The 24,928-nt window shown below is 67.3% G+C and overlaps 1 protein-coding gene across 3 annotated transcripts in view; it reads left to right on the top strand.

Annotated features, from left to right (window-relative positions):
• Window positions 1–599: 599 nt before the first annotated feature.
• The window catches only part of ASH1L (ASH1 like histone lysine methyltransferase), a 116,736-nt gene continuing 92,407 nt past the window's right edge, over window positions 600–24,928 (top strand). For 2 of the 3 annotated variants that reach the window (XR_011312385.1, XM_069725901.1), the window contains exon 1: window positions 600–707. The gene's annotated coding sequence lies outside the window, so the exon portion shown is untranslated. Of the gene's footprint in view, window positions 751–24,928 lie in introns of all 3 variants that reach the window. The other variant, XM_069725920.1, reaches the window with a different exon arrangement.

The raw sequence follows: 24,928 nt of genomic DNA, 5'->3' as shown, positions 1-24,928 counted from the left end.
GCTGAGGACAGGACGGTGACAGGCGGCACATTCTGGTGACGCTCTCAACAATCAGCGCTGAGAAGAATTATTTATATTACAAGCCACAATAATAATTTCTGATTTATAAACCAGGACAATTTTTGCCCAAATCCATAAAATATAGAACGGAGTAAAAAACCTTTCTGTTTGAGCTGTGAGGTCTGCGCCACTATAAGCTGAGCAGTTCCATAAATAAGCATTAACAAGCCAGAAGAGGGACCAGAATGGAGAGTGACGGAGGGGCCAGTAATCGGCTCTGCTCTAGACGCCTCAGTGCTCAGCTGTGCACACCGGAGGGGATGGGCTGAGGGCCTCGCTCCAATCTACTGGCTTCAGCACTGCAGCTTCTACATCGGAGTGGCGGCCTCAAAAGATCACCTCCGAGCAGTCACCTCAGCAGTGAGCAGGCTGGAGCGGAGCGGCTAAAAGGAGGATCACAAAAGATCACCTCCGATCTCGTCCCAACTCGCAGCCGATCAGACTCAGACACGGAAGAGGGCGGGACTCAGACGGACAGAAAAAGGCCCACGCCCACTATAGCCGCTAGAGCTTCGGCGTCACTTCCGGCACCGTAGAGCGGTGACGTCATGCGCGGGAACGAGAACAGGGCGCGCTGCTGTCACGCTGAAGATCAGGACTGGTAACTGGAAAGAAGAACCGGACACCAGAGCACGCGGAACATACGGGTGAATGCAGCGGCCGACAACACAGAGCCGGACCTCGGAGGAGGTGCCACGCAGCGGGGTGTGGTCTACAGATGCCCCGCCTTGCATGTTAATTACGCTAACATCATTTTCTACCCTGTCCCAACCTCCTTCTCCTTGTCCTTCCTTCCCTTCCTCGTCTCCTTCCCTCACTCCATCGTCTCCTTCCCTCCCTCCTCTCCATTTCTCCCCTCCCGTCTCCTCCCTAGTCTCCCCTCCCTCATCTCCTCCCCCCTCCCTCGTCTCCCCCTCCCTCATCTCTTCCCTCCCTCCCTCGTCTCCTTCCTCCCTCCCCCTCTCTCCCTCCTTCCCCTCCCTCGTCTCCTTCCCCTCCCTCGTCTCCTTCCCCTCCCTCGTCTCCTTCCCCTCCCTCCCTCGTCTCCTTCCCCTCCCTCCCTCCCTCGTCTCCTTCCCCCCCTCGTCTCCTTCCCCTCCCTCCCTCCCTCGTCTCCTTCCCCTCCCTCCCTCGTCTCCTTCCCCTCCCTCCCTCGTCTCCTTCCCCTCCCTCGTCTCCTTCCCCTCCCTCCCTCCCTCCCTCGTCTCCTTCCCCCCCTCGTCTCCCTCCCTCCCTCGTCTCCTTCCCCTCCCTCCCTCCCTCGTCTCCTTCCCCTCCCTCCCTCCCTCGTCTCCTTCCCCTCCCTCCCTCCCTCCCTCGTCTCCCTCCCTCCCTCGTCTCCTTCCCCTCCCTCCCTCCCTCGTCTCCTTCCCCTCCCTCCCTCCCTCGTCTCCTTCCCCTCCCTCCCTCCCTCGTCTCCTTCCCCTCCCTCCCTCCCTCGTCTCCTTCCCCTCCCTCCCTCCCTCGTCTCCTTCCCCTCCCTCCCTCCCTCCCTCGTCTCCTTCCCCTCCCTCCCTCGTCTCCTTCCCCTCCCTCCCTCGTCTCCTTCCCCTCCCTCCCTCCCTCCCTCCCTCGTCTCCTTCCCCTCCCTCCCTCCCTCGTCTCCTTCCCCTCCCTCCCTCGTCTCCTTCCCCTCCCTCCCTCGTCTCCTTCCCCTCCCTCCCTCCCTCGTCTCCTTCCCCTCCCTCCCTCGTCTCCTTCCCCTCCCTCCCTCGTCTCCTTCCCCTCCCTCCCTCCCTCCCTCGTCTCCTTCCCCTCCCTCCCTCCCTCGTCTCCTTCCCCTCTCTCCCTCGTCTCCTTCCCCTCCCTCGTCTCCTTCCCCTCCCTCCCTCCCTCCCTCGTCTCCTTCCCCTCCCTCCCTCCCTCCCTCCCTTGTCTTCTTCCCCTCCCTCCCTCCCTCGTCTCCTTCCCCTCCCTCCCTCGTCTCCTTCCCCTCCCTCGTCTCCTTCCCCTCCCTCCCTCCCTCCCTCCCTCGTCTCCTTCCCCTCCCTCCCTCCCTCGTCTCCTTCCCCTCCCTCCCTCCCTCGTCTCCTTCCCCTCCCTCCCTCCCTCGTCTCCTTCCCCTCCCTCCCTCCCTCCCTCCCTCGTCTCCTTCCCCTCCCTCGTCTCCTTCCCCTCCCTCCCTCCCTCGTCTCCTTCCCCTCCCCCCCCCTCGTCTCCTTCCCCTCCCTCCCTCCCTCCCTCGTCTCCTTCCCCTCCCTCCCTCCCTCGTCTCCTTCCCCTCCCTCCCTCCCTCCCTCGTCTCCTTCCCCTCCCTCCCTCCCTCGTCTCCTTCCCCTCCCTCCCTCCCTCGTCTCCTTCCCCTCCCTCCCTCGTCTCCTTCCCCTCCCTCCCTCCCTCCCTCGTCTCCTTCCCCTCCCTCCCTCGTCTCCTTCCCCTCCCTCCCTCCCTCCCTCGTCTCCTTCCCCTCCCTCCCTCGTCTCCTTCCCCTCCCTCCCTCCCTCCCTCGTCTCCTTCCCCTCCCTCCCTCCCTCGTCTCCTTCGTCTCCTTCCCCTCACTCCCTCCCTCCCTCCCTCGTCTCCTTCCCCTCACTCCCTCCCTCGTCTCCTTCCCCTCCCTCCCTCCCTCGTCTCCTTCCCCTCCCTCCCTCCCTCGTCTCCTTCCCCTCCCTCCCTCCCTCGTCTCCTTCCCCTCCCTCCCTCCCTCGTCTCCTTCCCCTCCCTCCCTCGTCTCCTTCCCCTCCCTCCCTCGTCTCCTTCCCCTCCCTCCCTCCCTCCCTCGTCTCCTTCCCCTCCCTCCCTCCCTCGTCTCCTTCCCCTCCCTCCCTCCCTCGTCTCCTTCCCCCTCCCTCCCTCCCTCGTCTCCTTCCCCCTCCCTCCCTCGTCTCCTTCCCCTCCCTCCCTCCCTCCCTCGTCTCCTTCCCCTCCCTCCCTCCCTCCCTCGTCTCCTTCCCCTCCCTCCCTCCCTCCCTCGTCTCCTTCCCCTCCCTCCCTCCCTCGTCTCCTTCCCCTCCCTCCCTCGTCTCCTTCCCCTCCCTCCCTCGTCTCCTTCCCCTCCCTCCCTCGTCTCCTTCCCCTCCCTCCCTCGTCTCCTTCCCCTCCCTCCCTCCCTCGTCTCCTTCCCCTCCCTCCCTCGTCTCCTTCCCCTCCCTCCCTCGTCTCCTTCCCCTCCCTCCCTCGTCTCCTTCCCCTCCCTCCCTCCCTCGTCTCCTTCCCCTCCCTCCCTCCCTCCCTCGTCTCCTTCCCCTCCCTCCCTCCCTCCCTCCCTCGTCTCCTTCCCCTCCCTCCCTCCCTCGTCTCCTTCCCCTCCCTCCCTCCCTCGTCTCCTTCCCCTCCCTCCCTCGTCTCCTTCCCCTCCCTCCCTCGTCTCCTTCCCCTCCCTCCCTCCCTCGTCTCCTTCCCCTCCCTCCCTCCCTCGTCTCCTTCCCCTCCCTCCTTCGTCTCCTTCCCCTCCCTCCCTCGTCCCCTCCCTCGTCTCCTTCCCCTCCCTCCCTCGTCTCCTTCCCCTCCCTCCCTCGTCTCCTTCCCCTCCCTCCCTCGTCTCCTTCCCCTCCCTCCCTCCCTCCCTCGTCTCCTTCCCCTCCCTCCCTCCCTCGTCTCCTTCCCCTCCCTCCCTCCCTCGTCTCCTTCCCCTCCCTCCCTCCCTCGTCTCCTTCCCCTCCCTCCCTCGTCTCCTTCCCCTCCCTCCCTCGTCTCCTTCCCCTCCCTCCCTCGTCTCCTTCCCCTCCCTCCCTCCCTCCCTCGTCTCCTTCCCCTCCCTCCCTCCCTCCCTCCCTCGTCTCCTTCCCCCTCCCTCCCTCGTCTCCTTCCCCTCCCTCCCTCGTCTCCTTCCCCTCCCTCCCTCGTCTCCTTCCCTCGTCGCCTTCCCTCCCTCGTCTCCTTCCCTCCCCTCCCTCCCCTCCTTCCCCTCCCTCCCTCCCTCACTCGTTTCCTTCCCCCTCCCTCACTCCCTCACTCGTCTCCCTCCCTCACTCGTCTCCTTCCCCCTCCCTCCCTCCCTCGTCTCCTTCCCCCTCCCTCCCTCGTCTCCTTCCCCCTCCCTCCCACGTCTCCTTCCCCCTCCCTCCCTCGTCTCCTTCCCCCTCACTCCCTCCCTCCCTCTCTCTCCCTCCCTCGTCTCCTTCTCCCTCACTCCCTCCCTCGTCTCCTTCCCTCGTCTCCTTCCCCCTCACTCCCTCCCTCCCTCCCTCGTCTCTTTCCCCTCCCTCCCTCGTCTCTTTCCCCTCCCTCCCTCCCTCACTCGTTTCCTTCCCCCTCCCTCACTCCCTCACTCGTCTCCCTCCCTCACTCGTCTCCTTCCCCCTCCCTCTCTCCCTCACTCGTCTCCTTCCCCCTCCCTCCCTCCCTCCCTCCCTCGTCTCCTTCCCCCTCCCTCCCACGTCTCCTTCCCCCTCCCTCCCTCCCTCCCTCCCTCGTCTCCTTCCCCCTCCCTCCCACGTCTCCTTCCCCCTCCCTCCCTCGTCTCCTTCCCCCTCACTCCCTCCCTCCCTCTCTCTCCCTCCCTCGTCTCCTCCCTCCCTCCCTCCCTCGTCTCCTTCCCTCGTCTCCTTCCCCCTCACTCCCTCCCTCCCTCGTCTCTTTCTCCCTCCCTCCCTCCCTCGTCTCCTTCCCCCTCCCTCCCACGTCTCCTTCCCCCTCCCTCCCTCGTCTCCTTCCCCCTCCCTCCCTCGTCTCCTTCCCCCTCCCTCCCTCGTCTCCTTCCCCTCCCTCCCTCGTCTCCTTCCCCTCCCTCCCTCGTCTCCTTCCCTCGTCGCCTTCCCTCCCTCGTCTCCTTCCCTCCCCTCCCTCCCCTCCTTCCCCTCCCTCCCTCCCTCACTCGTTTCCTTCCCCCTCCCTCACTCCCTCACTCGTCTCCCTCCCTCACTCGTCTCCTTCCCCCTCCCTCTCTCCCTCACTCGTCTCCTTCCCCCTCCCTCCCTCCCCCCCTCCCTCCCTCGTCTCCTTCCCCCTCCCTCCCACGTCTCCTTCCCCCTCCCTCCCTCGTCTCCTTCCCCCTCACTCCCTCCCTCTCTCTCCCTCCCTCGTCTCCTTCTCCCTCCCTCCCTCCCTCGTCTCCTTCCCTCGTCTCCTTCCCCCTCCCTCCCTCCCTCCCTCCCTCGTCTTTCTCCCTCCCTCCCTCGTCTCTTTCCCCCTCCCTCCCTCCCTCGTCTCTTTCCCCTCCCTCCCTCGTCTCTTTCCCCTCCCTCCCTCGTCTCTTTCCCCTCCCTCCCTCGTCTCTTTCCCCTCCCTTCCTCCCTCGTCTCTTTCCCCTTCCCTCCCTCCCTCCCTCCCTCCCTCGTCTCCTTCCCCTCCCTCCCTCCCTCCCTCGTCTCCTTCGTCTCCTTCGTCTCCTTCCCCTCCCTCCCTCGTCTCCTTCGTCTCCTTCCCCTCCCTCCCTCCCTCCCTCGTCTCCTTCCCCTCCCTCCCTCCCTCCCTCGTCTCCTTCCCCTCCCTCCCTCCCTCGTCTCCTTCCCCTCCCTCCCTCCCTCGTCTCCTTCCCCTCCCTCCCTCGTCTCCTTCCCCTCCCTCCCTCCCTCCCTCCCTCGTCTCCTTCCCCTCCCTCCCTCCCTCGTCTCCTTCCCCTCCCTCCCTCCCTCCCTCGTCTCCTTCCCCTCCCTCCCTCCCTCGTCTCTTTCCCCTCCCTCCCTCCCTCCCTCGTCTCCTTCCCCCTTCCTCCCTCGTCTCCTTCCCCTCCCTCCCTCGTCTCCTTCCCCTCCCTCCCTCCCTCGTCTCCTTCCCCTCCCTCCCTCCCTCCCTCGTCTCCTTCCCCTCCCTCCCTCCCTCGTCTCCTTCCCCTCCCTCCCTCCCTCCCTCGTCTCCTTCCCCTCCCTCCCTCCCTCGTCTCTTTCCCCTCCCTCCCTCCCTCCCTCGTCTCCTTCCCCCTTCCTCCCTCGTCTCCTTCCCCTCCCTCCCTCGTCTCCTTCCCCTCCCTCCCTCCCTCGTCTCCTTCCCCTCCCTCCCTCCCTCCCTCGTCTCCTTCCCCTCCCTCCCTCGTCTCCTTCCCCTCCCTCCCTCCCTCGTCTCCTTCCCCTCCCTCCCTCCCTCGTCTCCTTCCCCTCCCTCCCTCCCTCGTCTCCTTCCCCTCCCTCCCTCCCTCGTCTCCTTCCCCTCCCTCCCTCCCTCGTCTCCTTCCCCTCCCTCCCTCGTCTCCTTCCCCTCCCTCCCTCCCTCGTCTCCTTCCCCTCCCTCCCTCCCTCGTCTCCTTCCCCTCCCTCCCTCGTCTCCTTCCCCTCCCTCCTTCGTCTCCTTCCCCTCCCTCCCTCCCTCGTCTCCTTCCCCTCCCTCGTCTCCGTCCCCTCCCTCCCTCGTCTCCTTCCCCTCCCTCCCTCCCTCCCTCGTCTCCTTCCCCTCCCTCCCTCCCTCGTCTCCTTCCCCTCCCTCCCTCGTCTCCTTCCCCTCCCTCCCTCCCTCGTCTCCTTCCCCTCCCTCCCTCCCTCGTCTCCTTCCCCTCCCTCCCTCGTCTCCTTCCCCTCCCTCCTTCGTCTCCTTCCCCTCCCTCCCTCCCTCCCTCGTCTCCTTCCCCTCCCTCCCTCGTCTCCTTCCCCTCCCTCCCTCGTCCCCTCCCTCCCTCGTCTCCTTCCCCTCCCTCCCTCCCTCCCTCGTCTCCTTCCCCTCCCTCCCTCCCTCGTCTCCTTCCCCTCCCTCCCTCCCTCGTCTCCTTCCCCTCCCTCCCTCGTCTCCTTCCCCGTCTCCTTCCCCTCCCTCCCTCCCTCGTCTCCTTCCCCTCCCTCCCTCCCTCCCTCCCTCGTCTCCTTCCCCTCCCTCCCTCCCTCGTCTCCTTCCCCTCCCTCCCTCGTCTCCTTCCCCTCCCTCCCTCGTCCCCTCCCTCCCTCGTCTCCTTCCCCTCCCTCCCTCCCTCGTCTCCTTCCCCTCCCTCCCTCCCTCCCTCCCTCGTCTCCTTCCCCTCCCTCCCTCCCTCGTCTCCTTCCCCTCCCTCCCTCGTCTCCTTCCCCGTCTCCTTCCCCTCCCTCCCTCCCTCGTCTCCTTCCCCTCCCTCCCTCCCTCCCTCGTCTCCTTCCCCTCCCTCCCTCCCTCGTCTCCTTCCTCTCCCTCCCTCGTCTCCTTCCCCTCCCTCCCTCGTCTCCTTCCCCTCCCTCCCTCCCTCCCTCCCTCATCTCCCTCCCTCCCTCGTCTCCTTCCCCTCCCTCCCTCGTCTCCTTCCCCTCCCTCCCTCCCTCGTCTCCTTCCCCTCCCTCCCTCCCTCGTCTCCTTCCCCTCCCTCCCTCCCTCGTCTCCTTCCCCTCCCTCGTCTCCTTCCCCTCCCTCCCTCCCTCGTCTCCTTCCCCTCCCTCCCTCCCTCGTCTCCTTCCCCTCCCTCCCTCCCTCCCTCGTCTCCTTCCCCTCCCTCCCTCGTCTCCGTCCCCTCCCTCCCTCCCTCGTCTCCTTCCCCTCCCTCCCTCGTCTCCTTCCCCTCCCTCCCTCCCTCCCTCGTCTCCTTCCCCTCCCTCCCTCCCTCGTCTCCTTCCCCTCTCTCCCTCGTCTCCTTCCCCTCCCTCCCTCGTCTCCTTCCCCTCCCTCCCTCCCTCCCTCGTCTCCTTCCCCTCCCTCCCTCCCTCGTCTTCTTCCCCTCCCTCCCTCCCTCGTCTCCTTCCCCTCCCTCCCTCCCTCGTCTCCTTCCCCTCCCTCGTCTCCTTCCCCTCCCTCCCTCCCTCGTCTCCTTCCCCTCCCTCCCTCCCTCGTCTCCTTCCCCTCCCTCCCTCCCTCGTCTCCTTCCCCTCCCTCCCTCCCTCCCTCGTCTCCTTCCCCTCCCTCCCTCCCTCCCTCCCTCGTCTCCTTCCCCTCCCTCGTCTCCTTCCCCTCCCTCCCTCCCTCGTCTCCTTCCCCTCCCCCCCTCCCTCGTCTCCTTCCCCTCCCTCCCTCCCTCCTTCGTCTCCTTCCCCTCCCTCCCTCGTCTCCTTCCCCTCCCTCCCTCGTCTCCTTCCCCTCCCTCCCTCCCTCGTCTCCTTCCCCTCCCTCCCTCCCTCGTCTCCTTCCCCTCCCTCCCTCGTCTCCTTCCCCTCCCTCCCTCGTCTCCTTCCCCTCCCTCCCTCGTCTCCTTCCCCTCCCTCCCTCCCTCCCTCGTCTCCTTCCCCTCCCTCCCTCCCTCGTCTCCTTCCCCCTCCCTCCCTCCCTCCCTCGTCTCCTTCCCCTCCCTCCCTCCCTCGTCTCCTTCGTCTCCTTCCCCTCCCTCCCTCGTCTCCTTCCCCTCCCTCCCTCCCTCGTCTCCTTCCCCTCCCTCCCTCCCTCGTCTCCTTCCCCTCCCTCCCTCCCTCCCTCGTCTCCTTCCCCTCCCTCCCTCCCTCCCTCGTCTCCTTCCCCTCCCTCCCTCCCTCCCTCCCTCCCTCCCTCGTCTCCTTCCCCTCCCTCCCTCGTCTCCTTCCCCTCCCTCCCTCGTCTCCTTCCCCTCCCTCCCTCGTCTCCTTCCCCTCCCTCCCTCGTCTCCTTCCCCTCCCTCCTTCGTCTCCTTCCCCTCCCTCCCTCGTCCCCTCCCTCGTCTCCTTCCCCTCCCTCCCTCGTCTCCTTCCCCTCCCTCCCTCGTCTCCTTCCCCTCCCTCCCTCGTCTCCTTCCCCTCCCTCCCTCGTCTCCTTCCCCTCCCTCCCTCCCTCGTCTCCTTCCCCTCCCTCCCTCGTCTCCTTCCCCTCCCTCCCTCCCTCGTCTCCTTCCCCCCCCTCCCTCCCTCCCTCCCTCGTCTCCTTCCCCTCCCTCCCTCCCTCCCTCCCTCCCTCGTCTCCTTCCCCTCCCTCCCTCCCTCGTCTCCTTCCCCCTCCCTCCCTCGTCTCCTTCCCCTCCCTCCCTCGTCTCCTTCCCCTCCCTCCCTCGTCTCCTTCCCTCGTCGCCTTCCCTCCCTCGTCTCCTTCCCTCCCCTCCTTCCCCTCCCTCCCTCCCTCACTCGTTTCCTTCCCCCTCCCTCACTCCCTCACTCGTCTCCCTCCCTCACTCGTCTCCTTCCCCCTCCCTCCCTCCCTCCCTCGTCTCCTTCCCCCTCCCTCCCTCGTCTCCTTCCCCCTCCCTCCCACGTCTCCTTCCCCCTCACTCCCTCCCTCCCTCTCTCTCCCTCCCTCGTCTCCTTCTCCCTCACTCCCTCCCTCGTCTCCTTCCCTCGTCTCCTTCCCCCTCACTCCCTCCCTCCCTCCCTCGTCTCTTTCCCCTCCCTCCCTCGTCTCTTTCCCCTCCCTCCCTCCCTCACTCGTTTCCTTCCCCCTCCCTCACTCCCTCACTCGTCTCCCTCCCTCACTCGTCTCCTTCCCCCTCCCTCTCTCCCTCACTCGTCTCCTTCCCCCTCCCTCCCTCCCTCCCTCCCTCGTCTCCTTCCCCCTCCCTCCCACGTCTCCTTCCCCCTCCCTCCCTCGTCTCCTTCCCCCTCACTCCCTCCCTCCCTCTCTCTCCCTCCCTCGTCTCCTCCCTCCCTCCCTCCCTCGTCTCCTTCCCTCGTCTCCTTCCCCCTCACTCCCTCCCTCCCTCCCTCGTCTCTTTCTCCCTCCCTCCCTCCCTCGTCTCCTTCCCCTCCCTCCCTCGTCTCCTTCCCCTCCCTCCCTCCCTCGTCTCCTTCCCCTCCCTCCCTCGTCTCCTTCCCCTCCCTCCCTCCCTCGTCTCCTTCCCCTCCCTCCCTCGTCTCCTTCCCCTCCCTCCCTCCCTCGTCTCCTTCCCCTCCCTCCCTCGTCTCCTTCCCCTCCCTCCCTCCCTCGTCTCCTTCCCCTCCCTCCCTCCCTCGTCTCCTTCCCCTCCCTCCCTCCCTCGTCTCCTTCCCCTCCCTCCCTCGTCTCCTTCCCCTCCCTCCTTCGTCTCCTTCCCCTCCCTCCCTCCCTCGTCTCCTTCCCCTCCCTCGTCTCCGTCCCCTCCCTCCCTCGTCTCCTTCCCCTCCCTCCCTCCCTCCCTCGTCTCCTTCCCCTCCCTCCCTCCCTCCCTCCCTCCCTCGTCTCCTTCCCCTCCCTCCCTCCCTCGTCTCCTTCCCCTCCCTCCCTCCCTCGTCTCCTTCCCCTCCCTCCCTCCCTCGTCTCCTTCCCCTCCCTCCCTCGTCTCCTTCCCCTCCCTCCTTCGTCTCCTTCCCCTCCCTCCCTCGTCTCCTTCCCCTCCCTCCCTCGTCCCCTCCCTCCCTCGTCTCCTTCCCCTCCCTCCCTCCCTCCCTCCCTCGTCTCCTTCCCCTCCCTCCCTCCCTCCCTCCCTCGTCTCCTTCCCCTCCCTCCCTCCCTCGTCTCCTTCCCCTCCCTCCCTCGTCTCCTTCCCCGATTCCTTCCCCTCCCTCCCTCCCTCGTCTCCTTCCCCTCCCTCCCTCCCTCCCTCCCTCGTCTCCTTCCCCTCCCTCCCTCCCTCGTCTCCTTCCCCTCCCTCCCTCGTCTCCTTCCCCTCCCTCCCTCGTCTCCTTCCCCTCCCTCCCTCGTCCCCTCCCTCCCTCGTCTCCTTCCCCTCCCTCCCTCCCTCGTCTCCTTCCCCTCCCTCCCTCCCTCCCTCGTCTCCTTCCCCTCCCTCCCTCCCTCGTCTCCTTCCCCTCCCTCCCTCGTCTCCTTCCCCGTCTCCTTCCCCTCCCTCCCTCCCTCGTCTCCTTCCCCTCCCTCCCTCCCTCGTCTCCTTCCCCTCCCTCCCTCCCTCGTCTCCTTCCCCTCCCTCCCTCCCTCGTCTCCTTCCTCTCCCTCCCTCGTCTCCTTCCCCTCCCTCCCTCGTCTCCTTCCCCTCCCTCCCTCGTCTCCTTCCCTCGTCGCCTTCCCTCCCTCGTCTCCTTCCCTCCCCTCCCTCCCCTCCTTCCCCTCCCTCCCTCCCTCACTCGTTTCCTTCCCCCTCCCTCACTCCCTCACTCGTCTCCCTCCCTCACTCGTCTCCTTCCCCCTCCCTCTCTCCCTCACTCGTCTCCTTCCCCCTCCCTCTCTCCCTCACTCGTCTCCTTCCCCCTCCCTCCCTCCCTCGTCTCCTTCCCCCTCCCTCCCACGTCTCCTTCCCCCTCCCTCGTCTCCTTCCCCCTCCCTCCCTCGTCTCCTTCCCCCTCCCTCCCTCGTCTCCTTCCCCTCCCTCCCTCGTCTCCTTCCCCTCCCTCCCTCGTCTCCTTCCCTCGTCCCCTTCCCTCCCTCGTCGCCTTCCCTCCCCTCCCTCCCCTCCTTCCCCTCCCTCCCTCCCTCACTCGTTTCCTTCCCCCTCCCTCACTCCCTCACTCGTCTCACTCCCTCACTCGTCTCCTTCCCCCTCCCTCCCTCCCTCCCTCGTCTCCTTCCCCTCCCTCCCTCGTCTCCTTCCCCTCCCTCCCTCCCTCGTCTCCTTCCCCTCCCTCCCTCGTCTCCTTCCCCTCCCTCCCTCCCTCGTCTCCTTCCCCTCCCTCCCTCCCTCGTCTCCTTCCCCTCCCTCCCTCCCTCGTCTCCTTCCCCTCCCTCCCTCGTCTCCTTCCCCTCCCTCCCTCCCTCGTCTCCTTCCCCTCCCTCCCTCCCTCGTCTCCTTCCCCTCCCTCCCTCCCTCGTCTCCTTCCCCTCCCTCCCTCCTTCGTCTCCTTCCCCTCCCTCCCTCCCTCGTCTCCTTCCCCTCCCTCGTCTCCGTCCCCTCCCTCCCTCGTCTCCTTCCCCTCCCTCCCTCCCTCCCTCGTCTCCTTCCCCTCCCTCCCTCCCTCCCTCCCTCCCTCCCTCGTCTCCTTCCCCTCCCTCCCTCCCTCGTCTCCTTCCCCTCCCTCGTCTCCTTCCCCTCCCTCCCTCCCTCGTCTCCTTCCCCTCCCTCCCTCGTCTCCTTCCCCTCCCTCCTTCGTCTCCTTCCCCTCCCTCCCTCCCTCGTCTCCTTCCCCTCCCTCCCTCCCTCGTCTCCTTCCCCTCCCTCCCTCGTCCCCTCCCTCCCTCGTCTCCTTCCCCTCCCTCCCTCCCTCCCTCCCTCGTCTCCTTCCCCTCCCTCCCTCCCTCCCTCCCTCGTCTCCTTCCCCTCCCTCCCTCCCTCGTCTCCTTCCCCTCCCTCCCTCATCTCCTTCCCCGTCTCCTTCCCCCTCCCTCCCTCCCTCGTCTCCTTCCCCTCCCTCCCTCCCTCCCTCCCTCCCTCGTCTCCTTCCCCTCCCTCCCTCCCTCGTCTCCTTCCCCTCCCTCCCTCGTCTCCTTCCCCTCCCTCCCTCGTCCCCTCCCTCCCTCGTCTCCTTCCCCTCCCTCCCTCGTCTCCTTCCCCTCCCTCCCTCCCTCCCTCGTCTCCTTCCCCTCCCTCCCTCCCTCGTCTCCTTCCCCTCCCTCCCTCGTCTCCTTCCCCGTCTCCTTCCCCTCCCTCCCTCCCTAGTCTCCTTCCCCTCCCTCCCTCCCTCGTCTCCTTCCCCTCCCTCCCTCCCTCGTCTCCTTCCCCTCCCTCCCTCCCTCGTCTCCTTCCTCTCCCTCCCTCGTCTCCTTCCCCTCCCTCCCTCGTCTCCTTCCCCTCCCTCCCTCGTCTCCTTCCCTCGTCGCCTTCCCTCCCTCGTCTCCTTCCCTCGTCGCCTTCCCTCCCTCGTCTCCTTCCCTCCCCTCCCTCCCCTCCTTCCCCTCCCTCCCTCCCTCACTCGTTTCCTTCCCCCTCCCTCACTCCCTCACTCGTCTCCCTCCCTCACTCGTCTCCTTCCCCCTCCCTCTCTCCCTCACTCGTCTCCTTCCCCCTCCCTCCCTCGTCTCCTTCCCCCTCCCTCCCACGTCTCCTTCCCCCTCCCTCGTCTCCTTCCCCCTCCCTCCCTCGTCTCCTTCCCCCTCCCTCCCTCGTCTCCTTCCCCTCCCTCCCTCGTCTCCTTCCCCTCCCTCCCTCGTCTCCTTCCCTCGTCCCCTTCCCTCCCTCGTCGCCTTCCCTCCCCTCCCTCCCCTCCTTCCCCTCCCTCCCTCCCTCACTCGTTTCCTTCCCCCTCCCTCACTCCCTCACTCGTCTCACTCCCTCACTCGTCTCCTTCCCCCTCCCTCCCTCCCTCCCTCGTCTCCTTCCCCCTCCCTCCCTCGTCTCCTTCCCCCTCCCTCCCACGTCTCCTTCCCCCTCCCTCCCTCGTCTCCTTCCCCCTCACTCCCTCCCTCTCTCTCCCTCCCTCGTCTCCTTCTCCCTCACTCCCTCCCTCGTCTCCTTCCCTCGTCTCCTTCCCCCTCACTCCCTCCCTCCCTCCCTCGTCTCTTTCCCCCTCCCTCCCTCCCTCCCTCGTCTCTTTCCCCTCCCTCCCTCGTCTCTTTCCCCTCCCTCCCTCGTCTCTTTCCCCTCCCTTCCTCCCTCGTCTCTTTCCCCTTCCCTCCCTCCCTCCCTCCCTCCCTCGTCTCTTTCCCCTTCCCTCCCTCCCTCCCTCGTCTCCTTCCCCTCCCTCCCTCGTCTCCTTCCCCTCCCTCCCTCCCTCGTCTCCTTCCCCTCCCTCGTCTCCTTCCCCTCCCTCCCTCCCTCGTCTCCTTCCCCTCCCTCGTCTCCTTCCCCTCCCTCCCTCGTCTCCTTCCCCTCCCTCCCTCGTCTCCTTCCCCTCCCTCCCTCGTCTCCTTCCCCTCCCTCCCTCCCTCGTCTCCTTCCCCTCCCTCCCTCCCTCGTCTCCTTCCCCTCCCTCCCTCCCTCGTCTCCTTCCCCTCCCTCCCTCGTCTCCTTCCCCTCCCTCCCTCCCTCGTCTCCTTCCCCGTCTCCTTCCCCGTCTCCTTCCCCTCCCTCCCTCCCTCCCTCGTCTCCTTCCCCTCCCTCCCTCCCTCGTCTCCTTCCCCTCCCTCCCTCCCTCGTCTCCTTCCCCTCCCTCCCTCGTCTCCTTCCCCTCCTTCCCTCGTCTCCTTCCCTCGTCTCCTTCCCTCCCTCGTCTCCTTCCCTCCCATCCCTCCCCTCCTTCTCTCCCCTCCCTCCCCTCCTTCCCCTCCCTCCCTCCCTCACTCGTTTCCTTCCCCCTCCCTCACTCGTCTCCCTCCCTCACTCGTCTCCTTCCCCCTCCCTCTCTCCCTCACTCGTCTCCTTCCCCCTCCCTCCCTCCCTCCCTTGTCTCCTTCCCCCTCCCTCCCACGTCTCCTTCCCCCTCCCTCCCTCGTCTCCTTCCCCCTCACTCCCTCCCTCCCTCTCTCTCCCTCCCTCGTCTCCTTCCCCCTCCTTCCCTCCCTCCCTCGTCTCTTTCCCCCTCCCTCCCTCGTCTCTTTCCCCTCCCTCCCTCCCTCGTCTCTTTCCCCTCCCTCCCTCCCTCGTCTCTTTCCCCTCCCTCCCTCCCTCGTCTCTTTCCCCTCCCTCCCTCGTCTCTTTCCCCTCCCTCTCTCCCTCGTCTCTTTCCCCTTCCCTCCCTCCCTCGTCTCCTTCCCTCCCTCGTCTCCTTCCCTCCCTCGTCTCCTTCCCTCCCCTCCCTCCCCTCCTTCCCCTCCCTCCCTCCCTCACTCGTTTCCTTCCCCCTCCCTCCCTCCCTCGTCTCCCTCCCTCCCTCGTCTCCCTCCCTCACTCGTCTCCTTCCCCTCCCCTCTCTCCCTCACTCGTCTCCTTCCCCCTCCCTCCCTCCCTCGTCTCCTTCCCCCTCCCTCCCACGTCTCCTTCCCCCTCCCTCCCTCGTCTCCTTCCCCCTCACTCCCTCCTTCCCTCACTCCCTCTCCCTCCCTCGTCTCCTTCTCCCTCCCTCCCTCGTCTCCTTCCCTCGTCTCCTTCCCCCTGACTCCCTCCCTCGTCTCTTTTCCCCTCCCTCCCTCCCTCGTCTCTTTCCCCCTCCCTCCCTCCCTCGTCTCTTTCCCCCTCCCTCCCTCCCTCGTCTCTTTCCCCCCCCTCCCTCCCTCGTCTCCTTCCCCTCCCTCCCTCCCTCGTCTCCTTCCCCTCCCTCCCTCCCTCGTCTCCTTCCCCTCCCTCCCTCCCTCGTCTCCTTCCCCTCTCTCCCTCCCTCGTCTCCTTCCCCTCCCTCCCTCGTCTCCTTCCCCCCCCTCCCTCCCTCCCTCCCTCCCTCGTCTCCTTCCCCTCCCTCCCTCCCTCGTCTCCTTCCCCTCCCTCCCTCCCTCGTCTCCTTCCCCTCCCTCCCTCCCTCGTCTCCTTCCCCTCCCTCCCTCCCTCGTCTCCTTCCCCTCTCTCCCTCGTCTCCTTCCCCTCCCTCCCTCGTCTCCTTCCCCTCCCTCCCTCGTCCCCTCCCTCCCTCCCTCGTCCCCTCCCTCCCTCGTCTCCTTCCCCTCCCTCCCTCCCTCCCTCCCTCGTCTCCTTTCCCTCCCTCCTTCCCTCGTCTCCTTCCCCGTCTCCTTCCCCTCCCTCCCTCCCTCCCTCCCTCCCTCGTCTCCTTCTCCTCCCTCCCTCCCTCGTCCTCCTTCCCCTCCCTCCCTCCCTCCCTCCCTCCCTCGTCTCCTTCCCCTCCCTCCCTCCCTCGTCTCCTTCCCCTCCCTCCCTCCCTCGTCTCCTTCCCCTCCCTCCCTCCCTCGTCTCCTTCCCCTCCCTCCCTCCCTCGTCTCCTTCCCCTCCCTCCCTCCCTCGTCTCCTTCCCCTCCCTCCCTCGTCTCCTTCCCCTCCCTCCCTCGTCTCCTTCCCCTCCCTCCCTCGTCTCCTTCCCCTCCCTCCCTCGTCTCCTTCCCCTCCCTCCCTCGTCTCCTTCCCTCGTCTCCTTCCCTCCCTCGTCTCCTTCCCTCCCCTCCCTCCCCTCCCTCCCCTCCTTCCCCTCCCTCCCTCACTCGTTTCCTTACCCCTCCCTCACTCCCTCACTCGTCTCCCTCCCTCACTCGTCTCCTTCCCCCTCCCTCTCTCCCTCACTCGTCTCCTTCCCCTCCCTCCCTCCCTCCCTCGTCTCCTTCCCCCCCCTCCCTCCCTCGTCTCCTTCCCCCTCCCTCCCTCGTCTCCTTCCCCCTCCCTCCCTCCCTCGTCTCCTTCCCTCGTCTCCTTCCCTCCCTCGTCTCCTTCCCTCCCCTCCCTCCCCTCCTTCCCCTCCCTCCCTCACTCGTTTCCTTCCCCCTCCCTCACTCCCTCACTCGTCTCCCTCCCTCACTCGTCTCCTTCCCCCTCCCTCTCTCCCTCACTCGTCTCCTTCCCCCTCCCTCGTCTCCTTCCCCCGCCCTCCCACGTCTCCTTCCCCCTCCCTCCCTCGTCTCCTTCCCCCTCCCTCCCTCTCTCTCCCTCCCTCGTCTCCTTCTCGCTCCCTCCCTCGTCTCCTTCCCTCGTCTCCTTCTCCCTCCCTCCCTCCCTCGTCTCCCTCCCTCGTCTCTTTCCCCTCCCTCCCTCGTCTCTTTCCCCTCCCTCCCTCGTCTCTTTCCCCTTCCCTCCCTCCCTCCCTCCCTCGTCTCCTTCCCCTCCCTCCCTCCCTCGTCTCCTTCCCTCCCTCGTCTCCTTCCCTCCCCTCCCTCCCCTCCTTCCCCTCCCTCCCTCCCTCACTCGTTTCCTTCCCCCTCCCTCCCTCCCTCCCTCGTCTCCCTCCCTCACTCGTCTCCTTCCCCCTCCCTCTCTCCCTCACTCGTCTCCTTCCCCCTCCCTCCCTCGTCTCCTTCCCCCTCCCTCCCACGTCTCCTTCCCCCTCCCTCCCTCGTCTCCTTCCCCCTCACTCCCTTCTTCCCTCACTCCCTCTCTCCTTCCCTCGTCTCCTTCCCCCTCACTCCCTCCCTCCCTCGTCTCTTTCCCCCTCCCTCCCTCATCTCCTTCCCCCTCCCTCCCTCCCTCATCTCCTTCCCCCTCCCTCCCTCGTCTCCCTCCCTTGTCTCCTTCCCCCTCCCTCCCTCCTTCCCCCTCCCTCCCTCGTCTCCTTCCCCTCCTTCCCCTCCCTCCCTCTCTCGTCTCCTTCCCCTCCCTCACTCACTCGTTTCCTTCCCCCTCCCTCCCTCACTCGTCTCCCTCCCTCTTTCGACTCCTTCCCCCTCCCTCCCTCCCTCGTCTCCTTCCCCCTCCCTCCCTCCGTCGTCTCCTTCCCCCTCCCTCCCTCGTCTCCTTCCCCCTCCCTCCCTCGTCTCCTTCCCCTCCCTCGTCTCCTTCCCTCCCTCCCTCGTCTCCTTCTCCTTCCCCTCCCTCGTCTCCTTCCCCCTCACTCCCTCTCTCCCTCCCTCGTCTCTTTCCCCCTCCCTCCCTCCCTCGTCTCTTTCCCCCTCCCTCGTCTCTTTCCCCCCCCTCCCTCGTCTCTTTCCCCCTCCCCCCCTCCCTCGTCTCTTTCCCCCTCCCCCCCTCCCTCGTCTCTTTCCCCCTCCCTCCCTCCCTCGTCTCCTTCCCCCTCCCTCCCTCCCTCGTCTCCTTCCCCCTCCCTCCCTCCCTCGTCTCCTTCCCCCTCCCTCCCTCCCTCGTCTCCTTCCCCCCTCCCTCCCTCCCTCGTCTCCTTCCCCCTCCCTCCCTCGTCTCCTTCCCCCTCCCTCCCTCCTTCGTCTCCCTCCCTCGTCTCCTTCCCCCTCCCTCGTCTCCTTCCCCCTCCCTCCCTCGTCTCCTTCCCCCCCTCCCTCCCTCCCTCGTCTCCTTCCCCCCCTCCCTCCCTCCCTCGTCTCCTTCCCCCTCCTTCCCTCCCTCCCTCGTCTCCTTCCCCCTCCGTCCCTCCCTCCCTCGTCTCCTTCCCCCTCTCTCTCTCCCTCCCTCCCTCGTCTCCTTCCCCTCCCTCCCTCCCTCGTGTCCTTCCCCTCCCTCCCTCGTCTCTTTCCCCTCCCTCCCTTCCTCCCTCCCTCCCTCACTCGTCTCCTTCCCCCTCCCTCCCTCCCTCCCTCACTCGTCTCCTTCCCCCTCCCTCCCTCCCTCCCTCCCTCCCTCCCTCCCTCGTCTCCTTCCCCCTCCCTCCCTCGTCTCCTTTCCCCCTCCCTCCCACGTCTCCTTCCCCCTCCCTCCCTCGTCTCCTTCCCCCCCTCCCTCCCTCGTCTCCTTCCCTCCCTCCCTCCCTCGTCTCCTTCCCCCTCCCTCCCTCTTTCGTCTCCTTCCCTCTCCCTCCCTCTTTCGGCTCCTTCCCCCTCCCTCCCTCGTCTCCTTCCCCCTCCCTCCCTCGCCTCCCTCCCTCGTCTCCTTCCCCCTCCCTCCCTCGTCTCCTTCCCCTCCCTCGTCTCCTTCCCTCCCTCCCTCGTCTCCTTCTCCTTCCCCTCCCTCGTCTCCTTCCCCCTCACTTCCTCTCTCCCTCCCTCGTCTCCTTCCCCCTCCCTCCCTCCCTCGTCTCCTTCCCCCTCCCTCCCTCCCTCGTCTCCTTCCCCCTCCCTCCCTCGTCTCCTTCCCCCTCCCTCCCTCCCTCGTCTCCTTCCCCCTCCCTCCCTCCTTCGTCTCCCTCCCTCGTCTCCTTCCCCCTCCCTCCCTCATCTCCTTCCCCCTCCCTCCCTCGTCTCCTTCCCCCTCCCTCGTCTCCTTCCCCCTCCCTCCCTCCCTCCCTCGTCTCCTTCCCCCTCCCTCCCTCCCTCGTCTCCTTCCCCCTCCCTCCCTCCCTCGTCTCCTTCCCCCTCCTTCCCTCCCTCCCTCGTCTCCTTCCCCCTCCCTCCCTCCCTCCCTCGTCTCCTTCCCCCTCCTTCCCTCCCTCCCTCGTCTCCTTCCCCCTCCGTCCCTCCCTCCCTCGTCTCCTTCCCCCTCCCTCCCTCCCTCACTCGTCTCCTTCCCCCTCCCTCCCTCACTCGTCTCCTTCCCCCTCCCTCCCTCACTCGTCTCCTTCCCCCTCCCTCATCTCCTTCCCCCTCACTTCGTCTCTCCCTCCCTCGTCTCCTTCCCCCTCCCTCCCTCGTCTCCTTCCCCCTCCCTCCCTCGTCTCCTTCCCCCTCCCTCCCTCCCTCGTCTCCTTCCCCCTCCCTCCTTCGTCTCCCTCCCTCGTCTCCTTCCCCCTCCCTCCCTCGTCTCCTTCCCCCTCCCTCCCTTCCTCGTCTCCTTCCCCCTCCCTCCCTCGTCTCCTTCCCCCTCCCTCGTCTCCTTCCCCCTCCCTCCCTCCCTCGTCTCCTTCCCCCTCCCTCCCTCCCTCCCTCGTCTCCTTCCCCCTCCCTCCCTCCCTCGTCTCCTTCCCCCTCCCTCCCTCCCTCACTCGTCTCCTTCCCCCTCCCTCCCTCACTCGTCTCCTTCCCCCTCCCTCCCTCACTCGTCTCCTTCCCCCCTCCCTCCCTCACTCGTCTCCTTCCCCCTCCCTCACTCACTCGTCTCCTTCCCCCTCCCTCCCTCACTCGTCTCCTTCCCCCTCCCTCCCTCACTCGTCTCCTTCCCCCTCCCTCCCTCACTCGTCTCCTTCTCCCTCCCTCCGTCACTCGTCTCCTTCCCCCTCCCTCCCTCACTCGTCTCCTTCCCCCTCCCTCCCTCACTCGTCTCCTTCCCCCTCCCTCCCTCACTCGTCTCCTTCCCCCTCCCTCCCTCACTCGTCTCCTTCCCCCTCCCTCCCTCCCTCGTCTCCTTCCCCCTCTTTCCCTCCCTCGTCTCCTTCCCCCTCCCTCCCTCCCTCCCTCCCTCGTCTCCTTCCCCCTCCTTCCCTCCCTCCCTCGTCTCCTTCCCCCTCCCTCCCTCCCTCCCTCGTCTCCTTCCCCCTCCTTCCCTCCCTCCCTCGTCTCCTTCCCCCTCCCTCCCTCACTCGTCTCCTTCCCCCTCCCTCCCTCCCTCACTCGTCTCCTTCCCCCTCCCTCCCTCCCTCACTCGTCTCCTTCCCCCTCCCTCCCTCACTCGTCTCCTTCCCCCTCCCTCGTCTCCTTCCCCCTCACTTCCTCTCTCCCTCCCTCGTCTCCTTCCCCCTCCCTCCCTCCCTCGTCTCCTTCCCCCTCCCTCCCTCCCTCCCTCCCTCGTCTCCTTCCCCCTCCCTCCCTCGTCTCCTTCCCCTCCCTTGTCTCCTCCCCCTCCCTCCCTCCCTCCCTCCCTCCCTCCCTCGTCTCCTTCCCCCTCCGTCCCTCCCTCCCTCGTCTCCTTCCCCCTCCGTCCCTCCCTCCCTCGTCTCCTTCCCCCTCCCTCCCTCACTCGTCTCCTTCCCCCTCCCTCCCTCACTCGTCTCCTTCTCCCTCCCTCCCTCACTCGTCTCCTTCCCCCTCCCTCACTCGTCTCCTTCCCCCTCCCTCCCTCACTCGTCTCCTTCCCCCTCCCTCGTCTCCTTCCCCCTCACTTCCTCTCTCCCTCCCTCGTCTCCTTCCCCCTCCCTCCCTCGTCTCCTTCCCCCTCCCTCCCTCCCTCCCTCGTCTCCTTCCCCCTCCCTCGTCTCCTTCCCCCTCCCTCCCTCCCTCGTCTCCTTCCCCCTCCCTCCCTCCTTCGTCTCCCTCCCTCGTCTCCTTCCCCCTCCCTCCCTCATCTCCTTCCCCCTCCCTCCCTCCCTCGTCTCCTTCCCCCTCCCTCGTCTCCTTCCCCCTCCCTCCCTCCCTCGTCTCCTTCCCCCTCCCTCCCTCCCTCGTCTCCTTCCTCCTCCCTAGTCTCCTTCCCTCCCTCGTCTCCTTCCCTCCCTCGTCTCCTTCCCCCTCCCTCCCTCCCTCGTCTCCTTCGCCTCCCTCGTCTCCTTCCCTCCCTCGTCTCCTTCCCTCCCTCGTCTCCTTCCCCCTCCTTCCCTCCCTCCCTCGTCTCCTTCCCCCTCCTTCCCTCCCTCCCTCGTCTCCTTCCCCCTCCTTCCCTCCCTCACTCGTCTCCTTCCCCCTCCCTCCCTCACTCGTCTCCTTCCCCCTCCCTCCCTCGTCTCCTTCCCCTCCCTCCCTCCCTCGTCTCCTTCCCCTCCCTCCTTCCCTCGTCTCCTTCCCCTCCTTCCCTCGTCTCCTTCCCCTCCCTCCTTCGTCTCCTTCCCCTCCCTCGTCTCCTCCCCCTCCCTCCCTCCCTCGTCTCCTTCCCCCTCCCTCGTCTCCTTCCCCCTCCCTCCCTCGTCTCCTTCCCCCTCCCTCCCTCGTCTCCTTCCCCCTCCCTCGTCTCCTTCTCCCTCCTTCCCTCCCTCCCTTGTCTCCTTCCCCCTCCCTCCCTCACTCGTCTCCTTCCCCCTCCCTCCCTCACTCGTCTCCTTCCCCCTCCCTCCCTCGTCTCCTTCCCCCTCCCTCCCTCGTCTCCTTCGCCTCCCTCGTCTCCTTCCCTCCCTCGTCTCCTTCCCTCCCTCGTCTCCTTCCCCCTCCCTCACTCCCTCCCTCGTCTCCTTCCCCCTCCCTCCCTCGTCTCCTTCCCCCTCCCTCACTCCCTCCCTCGTCTCCTTCCCTCCCTCGTCTCCTTCCCCCTCCCTTGTCTCCTTCCCCCTCCCTCCCTCGTCTCCTTCCCCCTCCCTCCCTCCCTCCCTCGTCTCCTTCCTCCTCCCTAGTCTCCTTCCCTCCCTCGTCTCCTTCCCCCTCCCTCGTCTCCTTCCCCCTCCCTCCCTCCCTCGTCTCCTTCCTCCTCCCTAGTCTCCTTCCCTCCCTCGTTTCCTTCCCCCTCCCTCCCTCGTTCCCTCCCTCATTTCCTTCCCCCTCCCTCGTTTCTTTCACCCTCCCTCCCTCCCTCGTCTCCTTCTCCCTACCTCGTCTCCTTCCCCCTCCCTCCCTCCTTCGTTTCCTTCCCCCTCCCTCCCTCGTTTCCTTCCCCCTCCCCCCCTCCCTCCCTCGTTTCCTTCCCCCTCCCTCCCTTCCTCCCTCGTTTCCTTCCCCCTCCCTCCCTTGTTTCCTTCCCCCTCCCCCCTCCTCCCTCGTTTCCTTCCCCCTCCCCTCCCTCCCCTCCTTCCCCTCCCTCCCTCGTCTCCTTCCCCTCCCTCCCTCCCTCGTCTCCTTCCCCTCCCTCCCTCCCTCGTCTCCTTCCCCTCCCTCCCTCCCTCGTCTCCTTCCCCTCCCTCCCTCCCTCCCTCGTCTCCTTCCCCTCCCTCCCTCCCTCCCTCCCTCGTCTCCTTCCCCTCCCTCCCTCGTCTCCTTCCCCTCCCTCCCTCCCTCCCTCGTTTCCTTCCCCCTCCCTCCCTCCCTCCCTTGTTTCCTTCCCCCTCCCTCCCTCGTTTCCTTCCCCCTCCCTCCCTCCCTCCCTCGTTTCCTTCCCCCTCCCTCCCTCCCTCGTCTCCTTCCCCCTCCCTCCCTCCCTCCCTCGTCTCCTTCCCCCTCCCTCCCTCCCTCGTTTCCTTCCCCCTCCCTCCCTCCCTCCCTCCCTCCCTCGTCTCCTTCCCCTCCCTCCCTCGTCTCCTTCCCCTCCCTCCCTCCCTCCCTCCCTCGTTTCCTTCCCCCTCCCTCCCTTGTTTCCTTCCCCCTCCCCCCTCGTTTCCTTCCCCCTCCCCTCCCTCCCCTCCTTCCCCTCCCTCCCTCGTCTCCTTCCCCTCTCTCTCGTCTCCTTCCCCTCCCTCCCTCCCTCGTCTCCTTCCCCTCCCTCCCTCCCTCGTCTCCTTCCCCTCCCTCCCTCCCTCCCTCCCTCCCTCGTCTCCTTCCCCTCCCTCCCTCGTTTCCTTCCCCCTCCCTCCCTCCCTCCCTCGTCTCCTTCCCCCTCCTTCCCTCCCTCCCTCGTCTCCTTCCCCCTCCTTCCCTCCCTCCCTCGTCTCCTTCCCCCTCCCTCACTCCCTCCCTCGTCTCCTTCCCCCTCCCTCCCTCGTCTCCTTCCCCCTCCCTCACTCCCTCCCTCGTCTCCTTCCCTCCCTCGTCTCCTTCCCCCTCCCTTGTCTCCTTCCCCCTCCCTCCCTCGTCTCCTTCCCCCTCCCTCCCTCCCTCCCTCCCCCTCCCTCCCTCCCTCCCTCATCTCCTTCCTCCTCCCTAGTCTCCTTCCTCCTCCCTCGTCTCCTTCCCTCCCTCGTCTCCTTCCCCCTCCCTCCCTCCCTCCCTCGTCTCCTTCCTCCTCCCTAGTCTCCTTCCTCCTCCCTAGTCTCCTTCCCTCCCTCGTTTCCTTCCTCCTCCCTCCCTCGTTCCCTCCCTCGTTTCCTTCCCCCTCCCTCGTTTCTTTCACCCTCCCTCCCTCCCTCGTCTCCTTCTCCCTCCCTCGTCTCCTTCCCCCTCCCTCCCTCCTTCGTCTCCTTCCCCCTCCCTCCCTCGTCTCCTTCCCCCTCCCTCGTCTCCTTCCCCCTCCCTCGTCTCCTTCCCCCTCCCTCCCTCGTCTCCTTCCCCCTCCCTCCCTCGTCTCCTTCCCCCTCCTTCCCTCCCTCCCTCGTCTCCTTCCCCCTCCTTCCCTCCCTCCCTCGTCTCCTTCCCCCTCCTTCCCTCCCTCACTCGTCTCCTTCCCCCTCCTTCCCTCCCTCACTCGTCTCCTTCCCCCTCCTTCCCTCCCTCACTCGTCTCCTTCCCCCTCCCTCCCTCATTTCCTTCCCCCTCCCTCCCTCGTTCCCTCCCTCGTTTCCTTCCCCCTCCCTCCCTCGTTCCCTCCCTCGTTTCCTTCCCCCTCCCTCGTTTCTTTCACCCTCCCTCCCTCCCTCGTTTCCTTCCCCCTCCCTCCCTCGTTTCCTCCCCCCTCCCTCCCTCCCTCGTTTCCTTCCCCCTCCCTCCCTCCCTCGTTTCCTTCCCCCTCCCTCCCTCCCTCGTTTCCTTCCCCCTCCCTCCCTCCCTCCCTCGTTTCCTTCCCCCTCCCTCCCTCCCTCGTTTCCTTCCCCCTCCCTCCCTCCCTCGTCTCCTTCCCCATCCCTCCCTCCCTCCCTCCCTCCCTCCCTCGTCTCCTTCCCCCTCCCTCCCTCCCTCCCTCGTCTCCTTCCCCCTCCCTCCCTCCCTCGTTTCCTTCCCCTTCCCTCCCTCGTTTCCTTCCCCCTTCCTCCCTCGTTTCCTTCCCCCTCCCTCCCTCCCTCGTTTCCTTCCCCCTCCCTCCCTCCCTCCCTCGTCTCCTTCCCCCTCCCTCCCTCCCTCCCTCGTTTCCTTCCCCCTCCCTCCCTCCCTCCCTCGTCTCCTTCCCTCCCTCGTCTCCTTCCCCCTCCTTCCCTCCCTCGTCTCCTTCCCTCCCTCGTCTCCTTCCCCCTCCCTCCCTCGTTTCCTTCCCCCTCCCTCCCTCCCTCATTCCCTCGTTTCCTTCCCCCTCCCTCCCTCCCTCCCTCGTCTCCTTCCCCCTCCCTAGTCTCCTTTCCTCCCTCGTTTCCTTCCCCCTCCCTCCCTCGTTTCCTTCCCCCTCCCTCCCTCGTTTCCTTCCCCCTCCCTCCCTCGTTTCCTTCCCCCTCCCTCCCTCGTTCCCTTCCCCCTTTCTCGTTTCCTTCCCCCTCCCTCCCTCCCTCCCTCCCTCGTTTCCTTCCCCCTCCCTCCCTCCCTCCCTCCCTCGTTTCCTTCCCCCCTCCCTCCCTCCCTCGTTTCCTTCCCCCTCCCTCCCTCCCTCCCTCGTTTCCTTCCCCCTCCCTCGTTTCCTTCCCTCGTTTCCTTCCCCCTCCCTCCCTCGTTTCCTTCCCCCTCCCTCCCCCCCTCCCTCCCTCGTTTCCTTCCCCCTCCCTCCCCCCCTCCCTCCCTCGTTTCCTTCCCCCTCCCTCCCTCGTTTCCTTCCCCCTCCCTCCCTCGTTTCTTTCCCCCTCCCTCCCTCGTTTCCTTCCCCCTCCCTCCCTCGTTTCCTTCCCCCTCCCTCGTTTCCTTCCCCCTCCCTCCCTCGTTTCCTTCCCCCTCCCTCCCTTCCTCCCTCCCTCGTTTCCTTCCCCCTCCCCCCCTCCCTCCCTCATTTCCTTCCCCCTCCCTCCCTTCCTCCCTCCCTCGTTTCCTTCCCCCTCCCACCTCCTCCCTCGTTTCCTTCCCCCTCCCACCTCCTCCCTCGTTTCCTTCCCCCTCCCTCCCTCCCTCCCTCCTTCCCTCCCTCGTTTCCTTCCCCCTCCCTCCCTCCCTCGTTTCCTTCCCCCTCCCTCCCTCGTTTCCTTCCCCCTCCCTCGTTTCCTTCCCCCTCCCTTCCTCCCTCGTTTCCTTCCCCCTCCCTCCCTCCCCCTCCCTCCCTCCCCCTCCCTCCCTCCCTCCCTCCCTCGTTTCGTTCCCCCTCCCTCCCTCCCTCCCTCGTTTCCTTCCCCCTCCCTCCCTCCCTCGTTTCCTTCCCCCTCCCTCCCTCCCTCCCTCCCTCGTTTCCTTCCCCCTCTCTCCCTCCCTCGTTTCCTTCCCCCTCCCTCCCTCCCTCGTTTCCTTCCCCCTCCCTCCCTCGTTTCCTTCCCCCTCCCTCCCTCCCTCCCTCGTTTCCTTCCCCCTCCCTCCCTCCCTCCCTCCCTCCCTCGTTTCCTTCCCCCTCCCTCCCTCCCTCCCTCGTTTCCTTCCCCCTCCCTCCCTCCCTCCCTCGTTTCCTTCCCCCTCCCTCCCTCCCTCGTTTCCTTCCCCCTCCCTCCCTCCCTCCCTCGTTTCCTTCCCCCTCCCTCCCTCCCTCCCTCCCTCGTTTCCTTCCCCC

This window comes from Ranitomeya imitator, chromosome 1 (genome assembly GCF_032444005.1).
Source record: "Ranitomeya imitator isolate aRanImi1 chromosome 1, aRanImi1.pri, whole genome shotgun sequence".
In the NCBI taxonomy this organism is placed as follows: domain Eukaryota; kingdom Metazoa; phylum Chordata; class Amphibia; order Anura; family Dendrobatidae; genus Ranitomeya; species Ranitomeya imitator.
This window is presented reverse-complemented; position numbering and strand designations above follow the sequence as displayed.